Consider the following 6,000-nt stretch of genomic DNA (forward strand, 5'->3'; position numbering starts at 1 on the left):
CCCAGTCTGTCCAAACTCTCATAACTGAAACTCTTCAGCCCAGACAATATCCCAGTGAATCTCTACTGCAACGTTCCCAGTGCGATCACATCCATGCAGTACTCTGAATTGCAGAACTACACACAGTAATCTGGCTAGGGCCGAATGAACTTTTTTTTTTCTATTCTGTTACAGTATGAGGGCGTCGCTGACAGCAACAGTGACCACAGCCACACAGACTAATCGGTATCAATGTGAGAGTCTGTATTAGATTCTGCAATGCCTTACTGAAATAGGAAATGACTCCGCAAACACATGAGGAAAGAGCAGCGCTCAGAAAGCTAGTGCTTCAATAAAACCTGTCAGACCATAACCTGGTGTTGTGTCATTTTTAACTTTGTACTCCATCGTCCAACACCGGCATCTCCAAATTAATGAAAGGGGGGTATGGGATGGAAAGTTCGGTCAGTGATCTTAGGAGGGAAGAAATCTTTGAGAGCGGGTGGATTTGAATTCTGACATATGAAACACAGAGATGTGAGCGAGCAGAGCTTGAAGGAAAAAAAAATCACCTTGGAGAAAATCAAAACTTTAAAGCAACTGATCCCTTTGTGTTTCACACAAGCCTGGGACACATAGAGGAATTACTGCCGTGACTCGGCTTCGAACTGAGGTTGCTGCGGCCACAACGCAGATTACTAATCACTATACGACCACGGTAAACCACACACGAACGCGCTAAACACACGGAATAAGTAAAGTATCATAAGAGATGCTCTTGTTCAGACTTTTTACAGTATACTTTACCCATTCAACCCAGGCATTTGAATCCGTGTACACAGTTTCTATTTCGATAGTCTGTTTCAAGTCCTTTACCTCTGTAATTTTTACTACTTTAAGGTCATCAGGAGGGGTGAAAGGTTGTATCTTATTATCCAGTAGTTCTGCCCATTTTCCCTGCTCTCCGCTCTTCAGAAACAACAGCCTGAGAAATCATTCCAGCTTGTTTTCATTTCTATCCCAAATGTTTCATTTAATTTTACCCTGCACACCCCCTGCCAAGAATTGCTTCGTGTCATGTGGTTTTTTTGATCGTTAAGTATATTGGGTTACACTCTATATCGGGACAATCCAGAGCTGGTCGGAAGGTGGCCCGGTGTACTGTGACGAGACCATTATACCAAGTACCATCCCCAAGGCCATCCCCATATGATTTAAGATGTATCTCTGAGCTGCACTGTCTCTGATTATCTCCATCCCCACAATTTACTAAACTACATGAATCAGGTCTATTACTTGTGGATTATCAGACTCAGGGACCATAAATAACACGAATGAAAATGATATTTGACAAAAACCTAATAGTAATAGAGCTAGCATCATAACTCTAATCATCCCCAGCAGTCTAAAGAAAGTGCTGAAGCACCAAAAGACTTAATATACAATCTTACAGAAATAATCCCGCGCTTGCGTCACCACTGTATAATCAGTTTCTCAAATTCGCTTTAGTCTGAGTTTCAGCGGATCTTGCGTTGATTCGGCTGTCCAGATTTCTTCCTCAACTGGAGGGTCCACTGGCCCTTTGATCCGAGTGTAGTGAGTCCAGCCTTTCCCCACCGTCCTTATTGCCGTTTCGGTAGTCAAAAGAGCCTGATACGTCCCTTCGCAGTCTGGCTGCAATTTCGTCTCTGTCCATGATTTTACTAAGACCAAATCTCCCGGCCGGATGGGATGAACGGTGAATTCAAGGGGTGGAGTCTGTGCCAATAAACCCTGTTCCCTGAGGAAAGACAAAGAGGAGGACAAGCCCAGTATATAGTTCTTTAAGAAAAAATCTTTAGGTTCGGGAATTGGCTATTCTCCCTTCCTTCGAAGATAAGGTAATCCAAATAAGATTTCATAGGGCGATAGTCCCAAATCTTTCCTTGGGGCTGTTTGTACTCGCAAGAGAGCTAAAGGTAAACATTTGGTCCAAGGGAGTGTCGTTTCTATTATCAATTTAGAGAGCTGTCATTTGAGTGTGTGGTTCATTCTCTCAACCTTTCCTGATGATGGCGGGTGCCATGGAGTATGGAACTCCCAGGAAATTCCGAATCCTTTCGTTACCCCCTGTAACACTTTAGAGGTAAAATGAGTTCCTTGGTCGGAATCTATATTGTTCCCTAGCCCATATCGGGGAATTATGTGCTCGAATATTGTTTTAGACACCTCACTCGCAGTGGCAGTCGCTCGGGGGTATACCTCAATCCAACCAGATAGATGATCTACTCCGACCAGCATATATTTTAGTCTTCCTACTCTGGGTATTTCAGTATCATCTACTTGTATACTCTGGAAGGGTCTCAGTCTGAGTCTCTTCCTCCTGGGGTCTGTTTTCTCAGGACTTTCTTATTTACCTTTCTGCATATTATACATCCCTCACATATATGTTTAGCAATCGTATATATTCCTTTACATCCATATTCTCTAAGAACTAAATCACACATGGCTTGTACTCCCCAATGGCTGCCATGATGTGGGACAGCCATAATTTCTCGCATCATCATTTTGTTTAACGTTTACCTTCCATCAGGTAACCTCCAATGCCCGTCAGCTGTTTTTACAGCCCCTAAATCTTGCAATTCTTTTTCCTCTCTTTCAGTAAATGTAGGAGCTTCCCGAGGACCTGGGACAGGAGGTATTAGGAAATGGATCACCACTTCTTATGGGCCCAGGGCTGCTTCCTTAGCCACTTCATCAGCTAACCTATTCCCCCTAACTTCTGGTTCATTTCTATTCTGATGACCATTTACATGCACTACCGTTATTTCTTGGGGGAGTAATAGGGACTCCAAGACCCGTTTAATCAACTCCTCATATGCCAATTCCTTCCCCCGGCTATTGATCAGTCCTCATTCCTGCCATATCTTTCCGAACGTGCCAACACCAAATGCATATTTAGAGTCAGTGTATAATGTTCTCTCTTTATTTTCTAACGCCCTGAGGCTCTTTCCAATGCATAGAGTTCGCAGGTCTGTGCTGACCACCCATTTGACAACCTTCCTGCCTCTACCACACTACATTCCGTCCCATCGACGACTGCATACCCATTAAGTCTTTTCTCTTCAGTCACCCGGGATCATCCGTTTATAAAATGTGGGGCTCCTGCATGAAGCGGAACATCTCTCAGGTTTATGCGGGCCTTAGTTTGGTATTCTATAATGTCAAGGCAGTCGTGCCCTGGATTCTGAGGAGATTCTCCTTCCCCTTTCCAAAGAAAGGCAGCTGGATTTAAACAATTGTCAGTGACCAACACTAGATCATCCTTTTCTATTAATATTGCCTCATATTTCAGAATCCGCGAGTCAGTCCACCATCGCCCAGCTTTTTGGTTTAGGATCGTTCTCACTTGGTGTGGGGTGCTTACTCTTAGGGCTCCCCCAAATGTAAGCTTGCTGCTTTCCTCCACCAACAGTGCAGAGGCAGCCACGGCCTGCACACACTCAGGCCACCCCCGGGATACTGGATCCAATAGCTTCGAAAGATATGCTACTGGCTGTCTCATTCATCCCCACCTCTGGCTTAATACTCCCAAAGCCGCTCCCTTATCTATGGTAGCAAAGAGGTGGAAAGGTTTATCTAGAGAAGGTAAGGCTAACATGGGGCATGGACGAGATCTCTTTTGAATTCTTAGATAGCTTTTCCTTTTCTTCCAAACTCAGACACTTTGGTTCCTTCTGTAATAGTTTGAGATGTAATTTATTCGTCTTTTGAGCATAAGAATCAATCCACAATCTGCAATACCCGTTAAACCCAAAAAATTACGGAATCCCCGTTTGCTCCTGGGCAGCGGAATCCCCACTATTCCCTCTCCTGTTCCGGCCTTATCTTTCGCTTTCCCTCCCTAACTAAATGTCCCAAGTATTTCACTTCTTGCTCCACAAATTGTAGTTTGTTTTTAGATACCCTCAGTCCTTGCTGACCCAGGAAATTCAATAATTTGTTAGTTGCTTCTATTCCTCTTTCTCTTCTTTTTCCTATTACTAAAATGTCGTTTACATATTGCAACAGAGTAGTCCCCTTGGGGCTGCTAAATTTCTCCAATATTTGTTCTAACATCTGTCCAAATAAATCCGGGGATTCCGTAAACCCCTGGGGAGCACGGCCCACCGGTATTGCTGTTTCCATCCTGTCTAGGGATCTTCCCATTCAAAGGCGAACAAATTCCTACTTTCCTCCACCAAGGGACAAACCCAAAAGGCATCCTTTAAATCTATCACACTAAACCATTCGTGGTCATGAGGGATCTTACTTAATAATGTATAGGGATTTGGCACCACTGGGTGCCTGATCTGTACTATTCAATTCAATGTTCTCAAAACCTGCACCAATCGATAAGTTCCATTTTCGCACTGGTAGAATTGGGGTATTAAGAGGAGACACACATGGCTCCAACAGTCCATCTCTAATCAGTCCCTCAATTACTGGCTGCAGTCCTCCTTTACCTTCTATGGAAATGGGACATTGTTGCTCATAAACAACGTCCCCTTTCCTTGTTAAACTTATTTCTAGGGGACGGATCTGTATTTTTCCATGATTCCCTTCTCTAGCCCAAACAATAGGGTCTATCTCTCTCTCCACATCTTCTGTCAACATTGTCATTTGTACAACTAATTCTTTTTCCTACATTCAAATCTCCAGTCCTAAGAGGATAATTAAGTCTCTCCCGAATAAGTTACTTCCTATATCAGGGATATACAGCGGTTCCCCTGTGACTCTATCCATAGGACATCTATCATCATAGGTTCAAATACTGGAACAGTAAATCCTTCCCCTTTTACCTCGGAACAGTAATTGACCGTGTTGACATTCCTTCTTTCTTTGGTTTAAAATTCAGCGATGACTGTGCTGCCCCCGTATCTACGAGGAAGACTACGTCTTCCCTACAGGGTCCCTCTTTCAGGTTTATCAAGGGGTCCTGGTCGGCCCCCGAGGGCAGGAACCCCTGACAACCCTATTCTTCAACAAAATTCATAAGCGGAATTGCCCTTTCTTCCCTGTGTAGATCGGGACACTCCAGCTTAAAATGCCCGGGTTTCTGCAATAACAGCATCCTGCCTGTGGAGACTTGCATCTCTGCCCCTGTCGGCCGAACCCTCTATCAAATGCTCCCCCTTTTCTTCTCCTTCTCCCTCTTCCTCTCTGTCCTACATGATGCCATCTACCGCTCCAGTTGCTCACTATTGATTCCATTCTTTTCTTAACTACCTCATCAACCGTAGCTACCATAATTTTTGCCTTCTGTTTTTGTCTCTCATCCTCTCTCTTTGCAAACGCTTTCTGTGCCTCTCTTAACAGTTCATCTAATGGTATTTCACTCCTCCCTTCTATCTTCAGTATCTTTCTCTGTGTCTGGCCATTCCTTTGTCACAAAACATACTTTCAAAAGACCCTGTGCCACTGGGTCCTCAGGGTTCATTCTAGAGTATTTCCACATTGAGTCTCTTAATCTTTGCAAGAAAGCTGAGTGTGTCTCATCTTTCTCCTCTTTAACTTCAAAGGCTTTAGTCAAATTATGTGACTTCGGAACTGCCTCTCTTATTCCTTTTAGAATCAGGTCTTTCAATTCCATCATTTATTTCCTATGCTCCGGGTTTTGATTTTCCCACTGGATGTCACTGAGGGGAATCTCTGTCTCTCCCTGTCTAGTATCCCCATCCCCAATGGGAAGTTCCCATATTTTAATGGCTGCTCCGGGTATAAGTCCCCTTTCTTCCCCAGGAAATAGTACATTCTCAATAGACATTAACTCAGTCCACGTATACAGACTGGGCACCAAGAATTGATCAATTTGTTCAGACAACCCTACCGATCCTCAATCAGGACCTTCATCTCCTTTTTAAATGTTCTGACCTCCCCACTGGTGAGGGGGACAGTTTCAAACCCAACCTTTTTGTCTGCTATTCGTACCTCCCGAAGGGGATAAGTCTTTATATTCTTCCCCTTTTTTTGTTTTGGTTTTTACCCCTTAGGCTTTCGTTT

The sequence above is a fragment of the Chiloscyllium punctatum genome, chromosome 18 (assembly GCF_047496795.1).
Source record: "Chiloscyllium punctatum isolate Juve2018m chromosome 18, sChiPun1.3, whole genome shotgun sequence".
In the NCBI taxonomy this organism is placed as follows: Eukaryota; Metazoa; Chordata; class Chondrichthyes; order Orectolobiformes; family Hemiscylliidae; genus Chiloscyllium; species Chiloscyllium punctatum.